The sequence below is a fragment of the Phyllobates terribilis genome, unplaced genomic scaffold, assembly GCF_046119375.1.
Source record: "Phyllobates terribilis strain yellow unplaced genomic scaffold, ASM4611937v1 Scaffold_205__1_contigs__length_3507201, whole genome shotgun sequence".
Taxonomy (NCBI): Eukaryota; Metazoa; Chordata; class Amphibia; order Anura; family Dendrobatidae; genus Phyllobates; species Phyllobates terribilis.
Window position 1 is genome coordinate 452,564 of NW_027362965.1, and position 23,002 is coordinate 475,565.

The window sequence follows — 23,002 nt, forward strand, 5'->3', positions numbered from 1 at the left end:
GCAGGTCTTTCGACGGGGCTTGGTTCAGAGCCTGTGCATCAGCCCCCACGGGATCCATAGAGGAGGGCGCCGCCTCCTGGTGGTAGGTTAGAGCAGGGCGCCGGGGGTTTATAGCGCCACTGGTTGCAGATTCACGGAGCACCCTTATGGCCCTGTCCTTAAATTGGGCAAAGGTCAGGTCGGGGTTCTGAAAGAACATGAGGCGCAGTTGGGCCCTGTCGGCGCTGGACAGCAGACCTTCTATGAATTGTTCTGTTAGCAGTTTATCCATTTCCTGCACACTGCCAGGGTCAGTTTGTTGGATGGTCCTTAGGGCTTCCTGCAGATTTAGGGCATAGTCTCTGATGCTGTCCTGTGCCCGCTGCTTACACCCATAGAACCTCATTTTAATTTCAGCGGAGGTACGTGTGTCAAAGGTACCCCGCAGCAGGGCCAGAATACCCTTCACGGTTCTTTTCTCCTCAGTGGGCCATGATTTTACCTCCCTCTGGGCTGTGTTAGAACCTTGCTCTTAGGTTTTTTCCTTTGCTGGTCACATGACCTTGTTGGCCTATTTAATCCTGGTCCGCCCTTCTGGCTTTGCTGGACTTCATTGTTTAACTACTTTCTAGCTAGCCTGTACTCTGTATCTAACTCTGTTAGTTTGCTTGGTCTACGGACCTCTATGTTCTATATATTTTGTTTGTTCGTCTGTCTGCTACTATTTCTGTTAGGAGGTGTCCCATTTTCCTCCCAGTCCTTAGTACTTGTAGGGATTCCTTCCCCACATCTATAGGTCTCCGTACAGACTAGCTTAGGACTTTAGCAGGTCTGATCGCAGGATCAGGTTCTCTGTTACATCGTAGGGATTAAGCTGAGTTCTATCGTAGGGACAGATCTCCTCTCTTTCCTTAGCTCTGGTAGCAGAACATAACAGTAAGTCCAGCCCAGCAAATGCTCTAAGGAAAGATTTTTTCTGTTCCATCATGGTGTCGGTTCTGGATTTTTCTAAACACCTGCAGGGACTCTCTTTGGAGGTGACTGAGCTCCGTCAACACGTGAGTAACTGTCCTGGAGAACATTTCTTGGAGCCTAAGGTACGTTTGCCGGATTTATTTTTTGGTGAACACCGAGAATTTTTTTCATTTAAAAATGCTTGCTTATTGTATTTTCGTTTGAGACCCAAGTCCTCTGGGGATGATTCCCAGCGCATAGGGTTTATAATGTCACTTTTGCGCAAAGAGCCTCAGGAGTGGGCCTTTTCTTTGCAACCTAGTGATACATGCTTCAGTTCAGTGGATAGTTTTTTTTCTGCCTTGGGACTATTATATGATGATCCTGACCGTGTCTCATCAGCTGAGACTGAGTTAAGACGTTTGAGACAGGGATCAGGTAATGTGGAAAAATATTGTACTCATTTTCGTCGATGGTCTACTCAAACAGGGTGGAACGATTCTGCTCTGAAAAGTCTATTTCTTGCTGGGCTCAGTGAAAGGGTTAAAGACCTGCTAATTGCTTATCCTACACCTGAAGATTTGCAACAGGCTATGCAATTAGCTATACGGGTGGATAGGAGACTGCATGCAAGGGTTAATGAGAGCAAATCCTCTGCTATGTCAGTTTCTGGTTATGAGAATGTGTGTACTAACAGTGGTGAATCGATGGAGATTGGAGCGATGGCACCTCGCTCTCAAGAAAAAGATCGCAGATTTTCTGAAGGCTTGTGTTTCTATTGCGGAAAATCTGGTCATTTAATTAAAGACTGTGAGCTTCGTATCAAGAAAGAAAAAAAAATGGTCAGTCATGCCCGTATTGCCTGTTTAAATTCCAAGGGTGTATTTTTAGCTGCTTCCACGATTGCTCAGGAAAAATTAATGGAATTTCGAGTGTTTGTTGATTGTGGGTCTACTCTGAATGTAATTGATGGGGGATTCTTGGAAAGACTCAATTTAAAACCCGAACCTTTATCATCCCCCATTGCTGTGGTTTCTGTGGATGGTTCCCCTTTGAAGAATATTACTCTCAAGGTCTGTGAATTTCCTCTCACTATTAATGGTGTTCACCATGAGAAATTGGATTTGGTAGTGTTGAATAACTTGCCTTCTCCAGTAATATTGGGATTGCCCTGGTTAAAATTTCACAATCCTGGAGCCATAAATGTTATGACAAGTGTTGTAACGGGCGTATTGCAGCTTTGGATAGGGGAGAATTGCCTGTTCCTATTCAGGATTTTTGGAGAGTTTTTTCTGAGAAGGAATCGCAGGTTTTGCCTCCCCATAGAGACTATGATTGTTCTATTGAATTTGTCCCTGGAGCGACTCTTCCTAAAAGTCGTTTATTTAACCTTACTATTCCTGAGAGAAAGGCTTTGGAGGAATACATACAGACAAGCTTGGCCGCCGGTCACATTAGGCCCTCTAAGTCTCCTGTGGCGGTTGGATTTTTTTTTGTAAAAAAAAAGGACGGCGGTTTACGTCCTTGTCTGGATTTTCGTGAGATTAACAAAATTACTGTACGCAATCCTTACCCACTGCCATTGATTTATGATCTGTTTAACCAGTTAATGGGGGCCAAGTGGTTCTCTAAAATCGACCTTAAGGGGGCATACAATCTGTTGCGCATGAAGGAGGGTGACGAATGGAAGACTGCTTTTAACACTCCTGTGGGTCATTTTGAGAATCTGGTTATGCCTTTTGGTCTTACTAATGCTCCTGCATTTTTTCAGAATCTTATTAATGACATCCTTAGACCTTTGATCGGCAAAAATGTGGTTGTGTATTTGGATGACATTTTGATTTATTCGCCGGATCTGGAGTCTCATTGGCGGAGCGTACGTGAGGTATTACAGTTATTGATGGACAATTCGCTTTTTGCTAAGCTGGAGAAATGTGAGTTCGCTGTACAGAGAATTAGTTTTTTGGGCTACATTATCTCCAGCGAAGGTTTTGAGATGGACCCGGTTAAAGTTCAAGCTGTACAGGAATGGCCTAGGCCTATTGGTTTGAAATCGATACAGAGGTTTTTGGGTTTCGCCAATTATTACAGAAAATTCATAAAAAAATTTTCTAGTATTGTCAAACCTCTGACCGATCTCACCAGGAAAGGTGCTGATGCGGTTCAGTGGTCTTCTGAGGCCATTGAAGCTTTTGTGTATCTCAAGGAGAGGTTCACCTCTGCTCCCATCCTTATGCAGCCTCATGTGACTAAGCCGTTTTTGGTTGAGGTTGATGCTTCCTCTGTGGGGGTTTGGCGCAGTATTGTCTCAGGATAACGGGGATGGATTACATCCCTGTGCCTTTTTTTCAAAAATTTTTTCGGAGACTGAACTGAATTACGATATTGGTAATCGGGAATTATTGGCTATTAAACTCGCATTTGAACACTGGCGCCACTTCTTGGAAGGTGCGGAATTTCCCGTTCAGGTTCTTACGGATCATAAAAATCTGATATATCTTGATGCTGCCAAGCGCCTGAATGCCCGTCAGGCTAGGTGGGCACTGTTTTTCTCGCGGTTTAATTTCTCCGTTACTTACATCCCTGGTACTAAGAATGTTAAGGCGGATGCCTTGTCTCGCAGTTTTTCTCCCATAGTCGGTGCTGAGAAAGAGGAGAACATTTTACAAGAAGGTGTTGTGATAGCTGCTTTGGACTCCGTTTTGGAAGATGAGATTCTTAAAGCACAGGAGAATGCCCCATCTAAAACTCCTCATGGGAGGTTGTTTGTGCCTGGGACCTTTAGGAGAGATTTGTTTGTTGAGTGTCACGAATCTCGGTTGGCAGGTCATCCCGGAATCTCTGAGACCAAGAGACTGGTGGGTCGCAGTTTTTGGTGGCCTGGATGGCAGAAGGAAGTCATTAAGTGGGTGCGCCAATGTACTATATGTGCTAGATCTAAGTCCTCACATACTCCTGCTGCGGGGTTGCTTTGTCCTTTGGAGGTTCCCAGTGCTCCTTGGACACATTTGGCTATGGACTTTATAACTGACCTTCCCCCCTCTGAGGGTTTTACTGTCATCTGGGTGGTCGTGGACCGTTTTAGCAAGATGTGTCACTTGGTTCCCTTCGTCAAACTGCCCTGCGCTAAAACTCTCGCTAAGGCCTTTGTCAAGGAAATTGTCAGACTTCATGGCGTTCCTACTGACATTGTTTCTGATAGAGGTCCTCAGTTCGTGGCTCGTTTTTGGCGTGCCTTTTGTGACAGGTTGGGAGTTCATTTGTCGTTCTCGTCAGGATATCATCCTGAATCTAATGGCCAGACAGAAAGGAAAAACCAGGATGTTGAGCAGTTCTTGCGTTGTTTTGTGGCAGACAATCAAGAGGGGTGGTCTGAGTTTCTGCCACTTGCTGAATTTGCTCTGAACAATCATACATCTTCTTCTGCTGGTTGTTCGCCTTTTTTTTGTTGTTCTGGGAGACATCCGTCGTTTGGGTCGTTCTCCAAGTTGGGATCTGCCGTGCCTGAGGAGGAGAATTTTTCCGGTGATTTGGAGAGAGTTTGGACGGATGTGCGTGGTAATCTTCAGGAGGCCAACAGAAAATCTAAAGACTACTTTGATAGGAAACGACTGGAGGTTATGTTCGCTGTTGGTGACATGGTTTGGTTGTCTTCTAGGAATCTGCGGTTGAGGATTCCTTCTAAGAAATTGGGTCCCAAGTTTGTAGGGCCCTTTAAGGTGCTTCAGGTTGTCAACCAATCTGCTGTTAGGTTGGAGGTTCCTACCTCCTGGAGAATTAATCCGGTATTTCATGTCTCTCTGTTGAAAAAAGCTGTTGTATCGGATTGTGACGCCTCTGCCTCTGTTCCCCCGGTGGTGGAGGACGGGGAATATGAAATTTCTCGCATCCTTAACTCTAGACGGTATAGAGGTAGTTTGCAGTATCTTGTGGCCTGGAAAGGTTTCGGACCCGAGGATAACTCTTGGGTGAGGTCGGATGATGTTTCCGCGTCCAGACTTATCAGAGCGTTTCACAGGAGATTTCCTGATAAGCCTGGTCCTAGGGGATCCGGAGGATCCTCTTAGAAGGGGGGGTACTGTTAGAACCTTGCTCTTAGGTTTTTTCCTTTGCTGGTCACATGACCTTGTTGGCCTATTTAATCCTGGTCCGCCCTTCTGGCTTTGCTGGACTTCATTGTTTAACTACTTTCTAGCTAGCCTGTGCTCTGTATCTAACTCTGTTAGTTTGCTTGGTCTACGGACCTCTATGTTCTATATATTTTGTTTGTTCGTCTGTCTGCTACTATTTCTGTTAGGAGGTGTCCCATTTTCCTCCCAGTCCTTAGTACTTGTAGGGATTCCTTCCCCACATCTATAGGTCTCCGTACAGACTAGCTTAGGACTTTAGCAGGTCTGATCGCAGGATCAGGTTCTCTGTTACATCGTAGGGATTAAGCTGAGTTCTATCGTAGGGACAGATCTCCTCTCTTTCCTTAGCTCTGGTAGCAGAACATAACAGGCTGCGCCAGTTAACTGCCCTGTTAATATGCTGACCTTCTGTTCCTCTGTCAGGGGGTAAACCTGGAACAAACTGTACAGCCTTTCCTTAAAGTCAGTTAGGGCATGGGGCTCCCCTGAGTACTTGTGCAGCCAGGCCGCTCCAGGGATGTAGGGCAGGGAAAATGGCATCACCGCTGCTGCAGCTGCGTTGGTGATAGTGGGCGCCTCTGTATCCGACATCTTCCTCCCCCCTAGTTAAGCGTGGCCTACCTTCCGACGATCCTCTTCTGTAGGCCGCGGCTCCGCTGCTGCTGCTCTGGACGAGGACCTTACGTCGCGTCCTGATGACGTGAGCGTCATTCTCTCTCCCTTCCAGGACCTTGCGCAGCGTCGGTGCATGGGGCGGAGCTTCGGATCTCGCGCGGTTTGGACGTCCACACCCCTCTTCTTCCCGCGCGGCGTCCTGAAGATGGCATCTGACGGTGGGAAAACGACTTCGGATGGCGGGAAAACAGCTGAAGATGGCGGAAACCGACTGAAGATGGCGGGAAACGGCTCCGGATGGCGGGAAAACTCTTTTCAGGTAAGTGCAAAGTCTTTTCTAGGTAAGCAATACCCGATTGTGGCGGGTTGGTTGCAATCCTGCCGACTACGCCAAAGCTGACTCGCCCCCTGGGCCGTGGGTCACTCGGATCCGGGCAATAGGGAACGATGGGAGTAGTAGTGGCAACCCGGTTCCGTGGCTCAGGGTGGTCAAGCCAGTGGTAGTCCGTTATGTGCTATTGATTATGTCCGACTACGCCACCCGTGGATTTGCAGTCATTAGGAACCGCCACTGCATGCAGACCGCTGGGGCTGATGATGTGTGCAGCTGGGGTAGTGTGACTCCCCACGGGAAGAGTGCGGCCCCAGGGCAGTATAATGGATGTTGGGAGTGATGGTAGTGAGAGCCCCAGTGCTGATAGTGCTGGAGGAGCAAGGAGCACACAGACAACAGGTTGCAGTCCAGGGTCTTTACTGAAACAGGTAAACTGACCCATAAACAGTCCCAGCTAGGAGGGGACCTGGATGTCTGAGAGCAATGGGGAAATTGGCCCTGGTCAGGGTGAGGGTGTAGGCCTACCGTGCTTTCTGCGCTCCTTCTGACTATCTCCTCCTTATAGGATAACAGCCCACGCTTCTGAGCTTTCCATGTATTCTCGCCTGTATGGCCTGCGACGTGGGTTCCTTTCTGCTCCCAGCCTGGTACGGCTTTGCTGGTCCCTTCTGTTGTGGCATGGCCTCCAGGCTTCTTAGGCCAAGGAATATACAGTCCCCTGCGAACTGGTTATCTGCTGGAGAATGTGGAATCCTTCCAGCCTCAGACACCAAAGTCTGGTAAATTAAGCCCTTTCTCTGCCAAGACAGGCTCACTTCGCCTCTTGTCTCTGGCTTGTGGCTCTCCTCCTGCCACACTTCCTCTTAGGTGCAATACAACTTTCTGTCCCTGCTCTGCTCTGGGACAAGTCTCAGTCCTGAGACAGGCCATCAAGTTCTCCCTAACCCTGCCCCCAGCACCAGCTTTTATAGGGGCAGCCTGCTCCCCCTACTGGACTGAGACAGGAGGCATTGCATGCTAATGTTCCCCTGACTAGAGAACCTCCCCCCTGCTCTCAGACACAGCTTTAATTACACTTGTGGCATCCAGGCCAGGGTGACACACATGCTTAGCAGTTTAGGGCCAGAAATGGCAGCTGTACAGTCAAGCACTATGAAACACAGTAGTCAGTCAGGGGGTGTGTGGCTAGCATGGCGGTGCAGTGGCTGCGGCATCAGCAGTACGGTAGAGAGTTAGGATGGCTCAGGCAAGGACATGCTTAGCAGTTTAGGCCCAGAAATGGCAGCTGTACAGTCAAGCACTATGAAACACAGTGGGCAGCCAGGAGGTGTGTGGCTAGCATGGCGGTGCAGTGGCTGCGGCATCAGCAGCACGGTAGAGAGTTAGGACGGCTCAGGCAAGGACATGCTTAGCAGTTTAGGCCCAGAAATGGCAGCTGTACAGTCAAGCACTATGAAACACAGTGGGCAGTCAGGAGGTGTGTGGCTAGCCTGGCGGTGCAGTGGCTGCGGCATCAGCAGCATGGTAGAGAGTTAGGACGGCTCAGGCAAGGACATGCTTAGCAGTTTAGGGTCAGAAATGGCAGCTGTACAGTCAAGCACTATGAAACACAGTAGGCAGTCAGGAGGTGTGTGGCTAGCATGGCGGTGCAGTGGCTGCGGCATCAGCAGCACGGTAGAGAGTTAGGATGGCTCAGGCAAGGATATGCTTAGAAGTTTAGGCCCAGAAATGGCAGCTGTACAGTCAAGCACTATGAAACACAGTGGGCAGCCAGGAGGTGTGTGGCTAGCATGGCGGTGCAGTGGCTGCGGCATCAGCAGCACGGTAGAGAGTTAGGACGGCTCAGGCAAGGACATGCTTAGCAGTATAGGGCCAGAAATGGCAGCTGTACAGTCAAGCACTATGAAACACAATGGGCAGTGAGGAGTTGTGTGGCTAGCATGGCGGTGCAGTGGCTGCGGCATCAGCAGCACGGTAGAGAGTTAGGACGGCTCAGGCAAGGACATGCTTAGCAGTTTAGGGCCAGAAATGGCAGCTGTACAGTCAAGCACTATGAAACACAGTGGGCAGCCAGGAGGTGTGTGGCTAGCATGGCGCTGCAGTGGCTGCGGCATCAGCAGCACGGTAGAGAGTTAGGACGGCTCAGGCAAGGACATGCTTAGCAGTTTAGGGCCAGAAATGGCAGCTGTACAGTCAAGCACTATGAAACACAGTGGGCAGCCAGGAGGTGTGTGGCTAGCATGGCGGTGCAGTGGCTGCGGCATCAGCAGCACGGTAGAGAGTTAGGACGGCTCAGGCAAGTACATGCTTAGCAGTTTAGGGCCAGAAATGGCAGCTGTACAGTCAAGCACAATGAAACACAGTGGGCAGTCAGGAGGTGTGTGGCTAGCATGGCGGTGCAGCGGCTGCGGCATGAGCAGCAAGGTAGAGAGTTAGGACGGCTCAGCCAAGGACATGCTTAGCAATTTAGGGCCAGAAATGGCAGCTGTACAGTCAAGCACTATGAAACACAGTGGGCAGCCAGGAGGTGTGTGGCTAGCATGGCGGTTCAGTGGCTGCGGCATCAGCAGCACGGTAGAGAATTAGCACAGCTCAGGCAAGGACATGCTTAGCTGTTTAGTCCCAGAAATGGCAGCTGTACAGTCAAGCACTATGAAACACAGTGGGCATTCAGGAGGTATGTGGCTAGCATGGAGATGCAGTGGCTGCGGCATCAGCAGCACGGTAGAGAGTTAGGACGGCTCAGGCAAGGACATGCTTAGCAGTTTAGGAATAGAAATGGCAGCTGTACAGTCAAGCACTATGAAACACAGTGGGCAGTCAGGAGGTGTGTGGCTAGCATGGCGGTGCTGTGGCTGCGGCATCAGCAGCACGGTAGAGAGTTAGGACGGCTCAGGCAAGGACATGCTTAGCAGTTTAGGGCCAGAAATGGCAGCTGTACAGTCAAGCATTATGAAACACAGTGGGCAGCCAGGAGGTGTGTGGCTTGCATGGCGGTGCAGTGGCTGCGGCATCAGCAGCACGGTAGAGAGTTAGGACGGCTCAGGCAAGGACATGCTTAGCAGTTTAGGGCCAGAAATGGCAGCTGTACAGTCAAGCACTATGAAACACAGTAGGCAGCTAGGAGGTGTGTGGCTAGCATGGCGGTGCAGTGGCTTCGGCATCAGCAGCACGGTAGAGAGATGGGACGGCTCAGGCAAGGACATGCTTAGCAGTTTAGGCCCAGAAATGGCAGCTGTACAGTCAAGCACTATGAAACACAGTGGGCAGCCAGGAGAAGTGTGGCTAGCATGGCGGTGCAGTGGCTGCGGCATCAGCAGCACGGTAGAGAGTTAGGACGGCTCAGGCAAGGACATGCTTAGCAGTTTAGGGCCAGAAATGGCAGCTGTACAGTCAAGCACTATGAAACACAGTGGGCAGTCAGGAGGTGTGTGGCTAGCATGGCGGTGCAGTGGCTGCGGCATCAGCAGCACGGTAGAGAGTTAGGACGGCTCAGGCAAGGACATGCTTAGCAGTTTAGGGCCAGAAATGGCAGCTGTACAGTCAAGCACTATGAAACACAGTGGGCAGTCAGGAGGTGTGTGGCTAGCATGGCGGTGCAGTGGCTGCGGCATCAGCAGCACGGTAGAGAGTTAGGACGGCTCAGGCAAGGTCATGCTTAGCAGTTTAGGCCCAGAAACGGCAGCTGTACAGTCAAGCACTATGAATCACAGTGGGCAGCAAGGAGGTGTGTGGCTAGCATGGCGGTGCAGTGGCTGCGGCATCAGCAGCACGGTAGAGACCAAGGACGGCTCAGGCAAGGATATGCTTAGCAGTTTATGCCCAGAAATGGCAGCTGTACAGTCAAGCACTATGAAACACAGTGGGCAGCCAGGTGGTGTGTGGCTAGCATGGCGGTGCAGTGGCTGCGGCATCAGCAGCACGGTAGAGACTAAGGACGGCTCAGGCAAGGACATGCTTAGCAGTTTAGGGCCAGAAATGGCAGCTGTACAGTCAAGCACTATGAAACACAGTGGGCAGTCAGGAGGTGTGTGGCTAGCATGGCGGTGCAGTGGCTGCGGCATCAGCAGCACGGTAGAGAGTTAGGACGGCTCAGGCAAGGTCATGCTTAGCAGTTTAGGCCCAGAAATGGCAGCTATACAGTCAAGCACTATGAAACACAGTGGGCAGCCAGGAGGTGTGTGGCTAGCATAGCGGTGCAGTGGCTGCGGCATCAGCAGCACGGTAGAGAGTTAGGACGGCTCAGGCAAGGACATGCTTAGCAGTTTAGGGCCAGAAATGGCAGCTGTACAGTCAAGCACTATGAAACACAGTGGGCAGTCAGGAGGTGTGTGGCTAGCATGGCGGTGCAGTGGCTGCGGCATCAGCAGCACGGTAGAGAGTTAGGACGGCTCAGGCAAGGTCATGCTTAGCAGTTTAGGCCCAGAAATGGCAGCTGTACAGTCAAGCACTATGAATCACAGTGGGCAGCCAGGAGGTGTGTGGCTAGCATGGCGGTGCAGTGGCTGCGGCATCAGCAGCACGGTAGAGAGATAGGACGGCTCAGGCAAGGACATGCTTAGCAGTTTAGGGCCAGAAATGGCAGCTGTACAGTCAAGCAATATGAAACACAGTGGGCAGTCAGGAGGTGTGTGGCTAGCATGGCGGTGCAGTGGCTGCGGCATCAGCAGCACGGTAGAGAGTTAGGACGGCTCAGGCAAGGTCATGCTTAGCAGTTTAGGCCCAGAAATGGCAGCTGTACAGTCCAGCACTATGAATCACAGTGGGCAGCCAGGAGGTGTGTGGCTAGCATGGCGGTGCAGTGGCTGCGGCATCAGCAGCACGGTAGAGAGTTAGGACGGCTCAGGCTAGGACATGCTTAGCAGTTTAGGGCCAGAAATGGCAGCTGTACAGTCAAGCACTTTGAAACACGGTGGTCAGTCAGGAGGTGTGTGGCTAGCATGGCGGTGCAGTGGCTGCGACATCAGCAGCACGGTAGAGACCAAGGACGGCTCAGGCAAGGATATGCTTAGCAGTTTATGCCCAGAAATGGCAGCTGTACAGTCAAGCACTATGAAACACAGTGGGCAGCCAGGAGGTGTGTGGCTAGCTTGGCGGTGCAGTGGCTGCGACATCAGCAGCACGGTAGAGACCAAGGACGGCTCAGGCAAGGATATGCTTAGCAGTTTATGCCCAGAAATGGCAGCTGTACAGTCAAGCACTATGAAACACAGTGGGCAGCCAGGAGGTGTGTGGCTAGCATGGCGGTGCAGTGGCTGCGACATCAGCAGCACGGTAGAGCCAAGGACGGCTCAGGCAAGGATATGCTTAGCAGTTTATGCCCAGAAATGGCAGCTGTACAGTCAAGCACTATGAAACACAGTGGGCAGCCAGGTGGTGTGTGGCTAGCATGGCGGTGCAGTGGCTGCGGCATCAGCAGCACGGTAGAGAGTAAGGACGGCTCAGGCAAGGACATGCTTAGCAGTTTAGGGCCAGAAATGGCAGCTGTACAGTCAAGCACTATGAAACACAGTGGGCAGTCAGGAGGTGTGTGGCTAGCATGGCGGTGCAGTGGCTGCGGCATCAGCAGCACGGTAGAGAGTTAGGACGGCTCAGGCAAGGACATGCTTAGCAGTTTAGGCCCAGAAATGGCAGCTGTACAGTTAAGCACTATGAATCACAGTGGGCAGCCAGGAGGTGTGTGGCTAGCATGGCGGTGCAGTGGCTGCGGCATCAGCAGCACGGTAGAGAGTTAGGATGGCTCAGGCTAGGACATGCTTAGCAGTTTAGGGCCAGAAATGGCAGCTGTACAGTCAAGCACTTTGAAACACGGTGGACAGTCAGGAGGTGTGTGGCTAGCATGGCGGTGCAGTGGCTGCGACATCAGCTGCACGGTAGAGACCAAGGACGGCTCAGGCAAGGATATGCTTAGCAGTTTATGCCCAGAAATGGCAGCTGTACAGTCAAGCACTATGAAACACAGTGGGCAGCCAGGAGGTGTGTGGCTAGCTTGGCTGTGCAGTGGCTGCGGCATCAGCAGCACGGTAGAGAGTTAGGACGGCTCAGGCAAGGACATGCTTAGCAGTTTAGGCCCAGAAATGGCAGCTGTACAGTCAAGCACTATGAAACACAGTGGGCAGCCAGGAGGTGTGTGGCTAACATGGCGGTGCAGTGGCTGCGGCATGAGCAGCACGGTAGAGAGTTAGGACGGCTCAGGCAAGGACATGCTTAGCAGTTTAGGCCCAGAAATGGCAGCTGTACAGTCAAGCACTATGAAACACAGTAGGCAGCCAGGAGGTGTGTGGATAGCATGGCGGTGCAGTGGCTGCAGCATCAGCAGCACGGTAGAGAGTTAGGATGGCTCAGGCAAGGACATGCTTAGCAGTTTAGGGCCAGAAATGGCAGCTGTACAGTCAAGCACTATGAAACACAGTGGGCAGTCAGGAGGTGTGTGGCTAGCATGGCGGTGCAGTGGCTGCGGCATCAGCAGCAGGGTAGAGAGTCAGGACGGCTCAGGCAAGGACATGCTTAGCGATTTAGGGCCAGAAATGGCAGCTGTACAGTCAAGCATTATGAAACACAGTGGGCAGTCAGGAGGTGTGTGGCTAGCATGGCGGTGCAGTGGCTGCGGCATCAGCAGCACGGTAGAGACTAAGGACGGCTCAGGCAAGGACATGCTTATCAGTTTATGCCCAGAAATGGCAGCTATACAGTCAAGCACTATGAAACACAGTGGGCAGCCAGGAGGTGTGTGGCTAGCATAGCGGTGCAGTGGCTGCGGCATCAGCAGCACGGTAGAGAGTTAGGACGGCTCAGGCAAGGACATGCTTTGCAGTTTAGGCCCAGAAATGGCAGCTGTACAGTTAAGCACTATGAAACACAGTGGGCAGCCAGGTGGTGTGTGGCTAGCATGGCGGTGCAGTGGCTGCGGCATAAGCAGCACGGTAGAGAGTTAGGACGGCTCAGGCAAGGAAATGCTTAGCAGTTTAGGGCCAGAAATGGCAGCTGTACAGTCAAGCACTATGAAACACAGTGGGCAGTCAGGAGTTGTGTGGCTAGCATGGCGGTGCAGTGGCTGCGACATCAGCAGCACGGTAGAGACCAAGGACGGCTCAGGCAAGGATATGCTTAGCAGTTTATGCCCAGAAATGGCAGCTGTACAGTCAAGCACTATGAAACACAGTGGGCAGCCAGGAGGTGTGTGGCTAGCATGGCGGTGCAGTGGCTGCGGCATCAGCAGCACGGTAGAGAGTTAGGACGGCTCAGGCAAGGACATGCTTAGCAGTTTATGCCCAGAAATGGCAGCTGTACAGTCAAGCACTATGAAACACAGTGGGCAGCCAGGAGGTGTGTGGCTAGCTTGGCGGTGCAGTGGCTGCGGCATCAGCAGCACGGTAGAGAGTTAGGACGGCTCAGGCAAGGACATGCTTAGCAGTTTAGGCCCAGAAATGGCAGCTGTACAGTCAAGCACTATGAAACACAGTGGGCAGCCAGGAGGTGTGTGGCTAGCATGGCGGTGCAGTGGCTGCGCCATCAGCAGCATGGTAGAGAGTTGGGACGGCTCAGGCAAGGACATGCTTAGCAGTTTAGGGCCAGAAATGGCAGCTGTACAGTCAAGCATTATGAAACACAGTGGGCAGCCAGGAGGTGTGTGGCTAGCTTGGCGGTGCAGTGGCTGCGGCATCAGCAGCACGGTAGAGAGTTAGGACGGCTCAGGCAAGGACATGCTTAGCAGTTTAGGCCCAGAAATGGCAGCTGTACAGTCAAGCACTATGAAACACAGTGGGCAGCCAGGAGGTGTGTGGCTAGCATGGCGGTGCAGTGGCTGCGGCATCAGCAGCATGGTAGAGAGTTGGGACGGCTCAGGCAAGGACATGCTTAGCAGTTTAGGCCCAGAAATGGCAGCTGTACAGTCAAGCACTATGAAACTCAGTAGGCAGCCAGGAGGTGTGTGGCTTGCATGGCGGTGCAGTGGCTGCGGCATCAGCAGCACGATAGAGAGTTAGGACGGCTCAGGCAAGGAAATGCTTAGCAGTTTAGGCCCAGAAATGGCAGCTGTACAGTCAAGCACTATGAAACACAGTGGCCAGCCAGGAGGTGTGTGGCTAGCATGGCGGTGCAGTGGCTGCAGCATCAGCAGCACGGTAGAGAGTTCGGACGGCTCAGGCTAGGACATGCTTAGCAGTTTAAGCCCAGAAATGGCAGCTGTACAGTCAAACACTATGAAACACAGTAGGCAGCCAGGAGGTGTGTGGCTAGCATGGCGGTGCAGTGGCTGCGGCATCAGCAGCACGATAGAGAGTTAGGACGGCTCAGGCAAGGAAATGCTTAGCAGTTTAGGCCCAGAAATGGCAGCTGTACAGTCAAGCACTATGAAACACGGTGGACAGTCAGGAGGTGTGTGGCTAGCATGGCGGTGCAGTGGCTGCGGCATCAGCAGCACGGTAGAGAGTTAGGACGGCTCAGGCAAGGACATGCTTAGCAGTTTAGGGCCAGAAATGGCAGCTGTACAGTCAAGCACCCTTGTTTTGGATTGTTCTGGAAAAAAACGTTAAGGAACATCCTTTCCAGGGTAAAGACTTCCATATAAAGCAAAATAAACAACCCCCCAAAATAATGCTCCTCCACACCCTTGGGCTATGTTCACACGTAGCTTTCTTGCACTTTTGCATTGCTTTCAATGGTGAAAAATGCATTCACCGGGAAATGTAATTTTAACATTTTATTACCTTACCTGACCATGTGGTGTGTGAGACATCATCAGACACATCCTGTTTCATTTATTGAGGGACTCTGAAAGTCACAAACACTATTTTTACAGCCTTACTATTCTTAAAGGGCCAGCAGTCGGCTATGCTTTGTTGTTCCCATTATTAAAACCCCTTTCCGACGTGGTCAGTAACAGTACGCACCACGTCAGAAAGGGGGCTCCGGCGATGAACCGGACACACTCCGGCGGTGAACCGCACTGAACCCGGCACATGTCAGCTGATTCTTACAGCTGACATGTGCCTGCAACATCCGCGGGTGGAATCGCGATCCACTCGCTGCTGTTAGCCAGCTAAATGCCGCTGTCAATCTCAGACAGTGGCAATTAACAGCGCCACGCCGGAAGCGCGGCCTTAGCCCCGCCCATCAGTGACCCTGTCACGTGATCGCAGGTCACTGATGAATGTGTATGGCAACCCTGAGTCTGCAGCAGACCCCTGTGGTTGTCATGAAAAGATTGCTATGAGCGCCACCTAGTAGTTGGCGCTCATAGCACAGGAGCATTTCTCTTGCATACAGGCGATCTGCTATCACCTGTATGCAGTAGAAGCAATCAGAAAACGGCAACTTCTAGTCTCCTATGGACACTATTGAAGCATGCAGAAAGTGTAAAAAAATGTTTTTAAAAATATAAAAAAAATAAAAATATATAAAACTTTAAATCACCCCCCTTTTGCCCCATTCAAAATAAAATAATAATAAAAAAAACAACATACACATATTTGGTATCGAATTCTGAATCGCCCAATCTATCAATATAAAAAAAGAATTAATCCGTAGCGATAATAAAATTCCAAACGCCAGAATTGGCTTGGGGGCGGAGGTGATAAGGCGGATTGGTAGGTGGAGTTCGGACCGTTATTTGACGTATATTCGGCATTAAATACCCCAGGACTTTGTTATTTGCGAGTTGTTGAATAGTTGTTGAATATGCTTGTTTATTATTCTTTTAGGTGGCGTTCCCTTGTTAGCCTGGATTTTCGGACATTCATATGTGCATTGGGGGGGCGCTGTGTGCTGACGTAAGGCGTGACGGTAGGCAATTGGGCTTTCCGAGGGGACAAGTGGTTATCAGGTGGCTAGGTTTTAGGGGGATGGTATGGAGCCGGTTTATGTCTGAGTTTCATAAAGCGGCGAGATTGGACAGAACACCTGATATTCTGGTTGTGCATTTGGGAGGGAACGATTTGGGGGCAAGGCCCATGAGAGAGTTAATTCGGGATATAGTGCCTAGGAAGAAATGGCGGGCGGTCAGATCAGAAAAAGATATAAATAGAGCAAGAGTAAAATTAAATAGGGCCGTGTCCAGCTTTGTTTCAAGGAATGGTGGGATAAGTGTTAGGCACTTTGAGTTGGAATCGGGGGTTGGTAATTTTTGGTTAGAGGACGGTGTTCATCTCAATGCAATCGGTATCGATCTTTGGGCCCTTACAATACAGGAGGAGATTGAAAGGGCATTGGTGGCTTTGGGGCACTCACGTGCCTAAGGTTTCAGGGCTGTTCGTGGTTGGCGGGGGTTCTTGGAGTTGGTACCAAATTGTCAGTGGAAGGAATTGGGAAAATTACAGGTTGTTTAAATTGAGTGGGGGGTGATCTGGCAGTCGGTTCTGGGCTCTGGACGGGATTTTACCCCGGGAGCATTTAGTTGGTTGGTCTTTCACAGAATGTGGAAGTTTTGGTGTCCTCGAGCTGGTGGTGCACGGCTGATGGTAACATGGCGATTGATTTTTGAAGTTGATTTAAAGCCAGATCTATTAGCTCCAAGAACCCTCCCTCCATATATATAGATATACTGTGTATATATATATATATATATATTTATATATATACTAGATGGTGGCCCGATTTGAACGCATCGGGTATTCTAGAATAGGTATGCGGCCGACGGGGCGCAATTAGCGGAGCGGCGTTTAAATTTGGCGCCCAAATCGCTGATTGGTCGCGTTCGGCAACCGCGACCAATCAGCAAAGTGGTGTTTAAATTTGGCGGCAATATCGGTGATTGGTCGCGGGCGGCGGCCGCGACCAATCTGCGAACCGTGTTAGTGAGGACTGGAGAGCGTGTTTAAATTTGGCACCAAACTCGCTGATTAGTCGCGACCAATCAGCAGAGCGGTGTTTAAATTTGGCGCCAATACTGCTGATTGGTCGCGGCCGCCGACGCGACCAATCAGCAGAGCGATGCAGAGCGGGGTTTAAATTTGGCCCCAAAGTCGCTGATTAGTTGCATCTGACGGCCGCGACCAATCAGCGATTTTGGCGCAAAATTTAAAAAACGCTCTGTTGATTGGTCGCGGTCGCCGGCCTCGACCAATCAGCAGAGCGTTGTTTAAATTTGGCACCAATCTCGCTGAATGGTCGCGGATGGCGGCCGCGACCAATCAGCAGAGCGGTGTTTAAATTTGGCGCCAAAATCGCTGATTGGTCGCGTGCGGCGGCCGCGACCAATCAGCGAACCGTGTTAGTGAGGAATGGAGAATGTGTTTAAATTTGGCACCAAAATCGCTGATTAGTCGCGACCGCAACCAATTAGCAAAGAGGTGTTTAAATTTGGCGACAATGCTGCTGATTGGTCGCAGCCGGCGACCGCGACCAATCAGCAGAGCGATGCAGAGCGGTGTTTAAATTTGGCGCCAAAATCGCTGATTAGTCGCGGCTGAAGGCCGCGACCAATCAGCAGAACGTTTTTTAAATTTTGCACCAATACTGCTGATTGATCTCGGCCAGCGACCGCGATCAATCAGCAGAGCATTGTTTAAATTTGGTGCCAAGCTCGCTGATTGGTCACGGCTGGCGTCCGCGACCAATTAGCACAGCAGTGTTTAAATGTGGCGGCAAGATCGGTGATTGGTCGCGGCCGCTATTTAAATGTGGCGCCCAAATCGGTGATTGGTCGCGGGCAGCGGCCGCGACCAATCAGCAGAGCGGTGTTTAACTTTAGCGCCAAGATCACTGATTGGTCGCGTGCGGAAAGCGCGACCAATCAGCGAATCGTATTGGTGAGGAGCGGGGAGCGAAATCGTATTAGTGAGGACCAGGGAGCGCCGCTGCCTGTGCGGCTACTTCGGCTGCGAGAACCCGGGACATGAGCGACTGCTCGCAGCAGAAGTATCCCGACCCGCAGCGCCGCTCCCCGGTCCTCCCTTTCAACCCTAGCCGCTGATGTCCCCACAGTATCCGCATGGTGTTACAAAGGTCCGGACATTTGTGTTAAAAATCGCTGATTGGTCGCCGGCGCTGCCCGCGACCAATCACCGATTTGGGCGCTAAATTTAAATATCGGCCGCGACCAATCACCGATCTTGGCTCCACATTTAAACACCGCTGTGCTGATTGGTCGCCGACGCTGGGCGCGACCAATCACCGATTTTGGCGCCACATTTAAATAGCGTCCGCAACCAATCAGCGATTTTTAACACAAATGTCCAGACCTTTGTAACACCATGCGGATACTGTGGGCACATCAGCGGCTAGGGTGTGAAGGGAGGACCGGGGAGAGGCGCTGCCTGTGCGGATACTTCTGCTGCGAGAACCCGGGACATGAGCGAGCGCTCGCAGCAGAAGTATCCGGACCTGCAGCGCCGCTTCCCGGTCCTCCCTTCACACCCTAGCCGCTGATGTCCCCACCGATCCGCATGGTGTTACAAAGATCCGGACATTTGTGCTAAAAATCGCTGATTGGTCGCTGGCGCTGGCCGCGACCAATCACCGATTTGGGCGGCAAATTTAAATATCGGCCACGACCAATCACCGATCTTGGCTCCACATTTAAACACCGCTGTACTGATTGGTCGCGGACGCTATTTAAATGTGGCGCCAAAATCAGTGATTGGTCGCGCCCAGCGTCGGCGACCACTCAGCACAGCGGTGTTTAAATGTGGAGCTAAGATCGGTGATTGGTCGCGGCCGATATTTAAATTTGGCGCCCAAATCGGTGATTGGTCGCGAGCAGCGTCCGCGACCAATCAGCACAGTAGTGGTTAACTTTAGCCGCAAGATCAGTGATTGGTCGCGGGCCAAGACCGCGACCAATCACCGATTTGTGCGGCACATTTAAATAGCGGCCGCGACCAATTGGATGTCAGCGCCGCTCCCCGGTCCTCCCTTCACACCCTTGCCGCATGGATGTCAGCGGCGCTGCCTGTGCGGATAGTTCCGCTGCGAGAACCCGGGACATGAGCGGGCGCTTGCAGCAGAAGTATCCCGACCCGCAGCGCTGCTCCCCGGTTCTCCCTTCACACCCTAGCCGCTGATGTCCCCACAGTATCAGCATGGTGTTACAAATATCCGGACATTTGTGTTAAAAATAGCTGATTGGTCGCTGGCGCTGCCCGCGACCAATCACCGATTTGGGCGCCGAATTTAAATATCGGCCGCGACCAATCAGTACAGCGGTGTTTAAATGTGGAGCCAAGATCGGTGATTGGTCGCGGCCGATATTTAAATTTGGTGCCCAAATCGGTGATTGGTCGCGGGCACCGCCAGCGACCAATCAGCGATTTTTAACACAAATGTCCGGATCTTTGTAACACCATGCGGATACTGTGGGGACATCAGCGGCTAGGGAGTCAAGGGAGGACCGGGGAGCGGCGCTGCGGGTCGGGATACTTCTGCTGCGAGCGCCCGCTCATGTCCCGGGTTCTCGCAGCGGAAGTATCCGCACAGGCAGCGCCGCTGACATCCATGCGGCTAGGGTGTGAAGGGAGGACCGGGGAGCGGCGCTGACCTCCAATTGGTCGCGGCCGCTATTTAAATGTGCCGCACAAATCGGTGATTGGTCGTGGTCTTGGCCCGCGACCAATCACTGATCTTGCGGCTAAAGTTAATCACTACTGTGCTCATTGGTCGCGGACGCTGCCCGCGACCAATCACCGATTTGGGCGCCAAATTTAAATATCGGCCGCGACCAATCACCGATCTTGGCTCCAGATTTAAACACCGCTGTGCTGATTGGTCGCGGCCGATATTTAAATTTGGTGCCCAAATCGGTGATTGGTCGCGGGCACCGCTGCTCCCCGGTCCTCTCTTCCGCATGGAGGTCAGTGACGCCGGCGGTCCATCCGCTGCTACCGGCCGGGAAATGAGCGCCTCGCGGCGCTCATCTCCCGGCTGCATCGCCGCTCAGCTCCGTCCCGCAGATGAGCCGCTAACGGCCGCCATCTTTTTTCAGAAATCCCGCGGCGCTGATTGGCTGCTGCCGGACCAATGAGCGACACGGGATTTCCTGGACAGACAGACAGACACACAGACAGACAGACAGACGGGATAAGACGATTATATATATAGATATATATATTTATTTCATTGTTATTTTGATTGTTATGTGGCACCCCTGAGGGTTCAGTCGCCACAGGGGTACTGCACCTCAGAAAGAGGTGTGGTATCTCCTCTTCCAGGTAAGGATGGAGTACCACTCAGGACCCCAATCACACACTCAACACTACACCACTCCAGTTCTGAAGGGGGCCTAAAGCACCATAGTGCTGCCCCGGGCCTGAATGGAGATTTGGGGGGAACCAAAGTGAGGGGGAACCACGTAGTGAGTGAGGGTTGGGGAAGCACTTACCTAAGCACTTTACTAGAATTCTATATAACTGGAGGCCATCTTTATAGCGAGGTCTTTGGTTGTGGGTCTTTGGACGGTAGTTAGCACAAGGCTGCAGCCGGCTGAGGGTCCACGGTCCCCGGTCTCAGGCCTCGAGACGGGGAGTGGGGCAGAGTTATTACCGGCTCTGTCCCTGGTCAGGGTCCTGAGCAGAGAAGGCCAAGGAGGGGAGCAAAGGAGATAGGCTCCACAGGCGAAAGGATCCCAGGGGGATACGGAAGGAGCGGAGTCGCCACCTGTATGCCTTATTCTGGCCTAGCCAGAGGGACTCTGCCGCAAGAGGGGTGACCGGTCCCCGACTATCTGACTTTGTACTTCATGTCTCTGTCGGAAAAATCTGGAGGCTTATGTGGATCCCAGGGGGATACGGACGGAACGGAGTCGCCACCTGTATGCCCTAATCTGAGTTTATCCAGAGGGACCCGGCCTTACGCCACAATCTCACCACAAGTCACCAAACAAAGGGCACCAAGTCGGTCCGGGAACTACACGTTACCCACAAGGGACATCGCAGTACCCGTGCGGGACTTAGTGGGGGACTCAAGGCGGGAGAAGTTGACCAAGAGAGGAGCACACTAGAGTGGGGTCCTGGCAGGTGCTTCTGAACTACCTGGAAAGTGCTAAACCCCACCCTGGCGGCCGCAGCTCGCCGTGTGACAGCGGAGAGAAGCTCTGAGCTAACTAAACAACAAAGTGAGTAAAGACTTGGATGACTTCAACCACCGCCTCTGTCTGTTCTTTCCTCCCCGACACCTCACCCGCCATTTCTCTACACTCTCTAACTAAGCTACCTTGAGGCCTCGCTCCACCTGTGGGGAGTCGCACCAACTAAGCTGCCAGAACACCGGCCTCAGTGGACTGTCGCAGCGCTGGTGATCCTCACCAGACACCACAGGTGGCGTCACGAACATTCCGCTATCCCACACAGTAATCATCATCTCCCCCGCTCTTTATTGACCACCCTGGGCCACGGGGCGCAGGCCAGCCGCCGTGATCTTCCCCCAAGAACCTAAAAGAGGGCCCGTCACCTGAGTAACCCCCACTGCCCAGGGGGCGCGTCAGTTATTTGTTGCTTGTTAATAAACGGCCGTTGTGGCCAAATTTATCCAACGAATAACAGGTTATAGCATTTTTATTTTGGGACGGGATCAAGGGATCCCTGGGTATGATGGGAAAAGGTAAGCCATCAGGTAAGAGGGCGTAACAGGTCATAAATCTTACCTCTGTTGTTGCAACGCGTATCCTATCTATAGACTTCAGTGCAGAGAAATCCATCCACTCCCTTGGAAATCCTTATGTCCAGGAAGTCAATGGTGGTCTGACTGTATGAGGAGGTAAAAAGAAAACCAATACAGCTAAACAGAGGGTTTTTTTTTAAATTTAACAACTCTTTATTTCATACATAATTAAAAACAACAACAATAAAAAGGCATGAAATATTGCAGTAATGGGCATCAAGTGGCGTGACCAATAAACACTATGTCTTTATTTACACACAGGACACATAACATATATATCTAAAGTGCATAGTGCTGGGAAAATACTAAAATTTCACCACCTAGTGGTGATAGTTATACACAACAGGCAACCAAAGTTTATTTAAATAAATCACACAGGAATCAATGTTTTTACCACAGATTTTTATGCACTATTGCCGTCCTATCAACTGTCATACTGATGGTGTAACATGGGCATTGGAAAAATACAAAATCTAGAAGAATAATAGTAATATAGTAAATCTACGCCCAGGGAGCACCATCAGAACGCACAGATCCTCATGCATAATCTATAACATAATTAACCAAGTAAGGGAGAAATGGTCAGCCACACAGAAATGTCCCCCTTAACGTGCGTTTCGCACGAGCTTCTTCAAAAAGGGAAGTGAAGAGGGAAAGGAAGCCCAGACTCTAGGGAAAGGGGGAAGTGGAGACCTCCTAGCTGATAGAATATCACCCTGTCTCCCCTAACATTCCTATATTGGCTCTTCACCAATCGCTGCACGTGTTCCTCGCCCTGTCTTTTCCTGGCATTTGCCTAAGGCTAGAGAAGGGAAGAGATGAGCACTAGTCGATCCCCCTGAATACTAAAGACAACAAGGGAGGACAAACAGGGGGAAATTTCTTAGCTTTAGATGACTCCAGACAAATGCGCACACATCCTCAGCACCAGAGAGGAAGAAGTACTGCTCTTGCTAAAGCCTTCACAAGGGGTAATGAATATCGCCGGCACCTCCCTCTGGAACACAGCAGGTATTTATACACCCAGGCCAGGGTGCTAATTAGTCAGAGGAAGGTAATAGCTGGGTCCTAGAGATAGCCTCTAAGAAGGTGTCTGCAATGCCAAACGGAGAGGTCTCCTGCAAACCAATGCAGGGCGACTGTCAGTCACTTCTGACACACCCCTGATAGTAGCCCCCCTCTACAACTGGCCTTCAGACACTCAGGATAGATTCTGAGGGTGCGAGAGTGGTGGAAGGGAGGTCACAGAGCAAAAGCTGGTAGTAAAATAGGCAGGAGATGATGAGGGCATGCCCTGGTGTTTTTCTAGATGCATGGTTGAGGAATGTGCGGATCCCCGAGATACTTTGGAGTTGGAGTCAGCGGCAAGTAGAAAAGGCTTGGATCTGAAGGACAGATC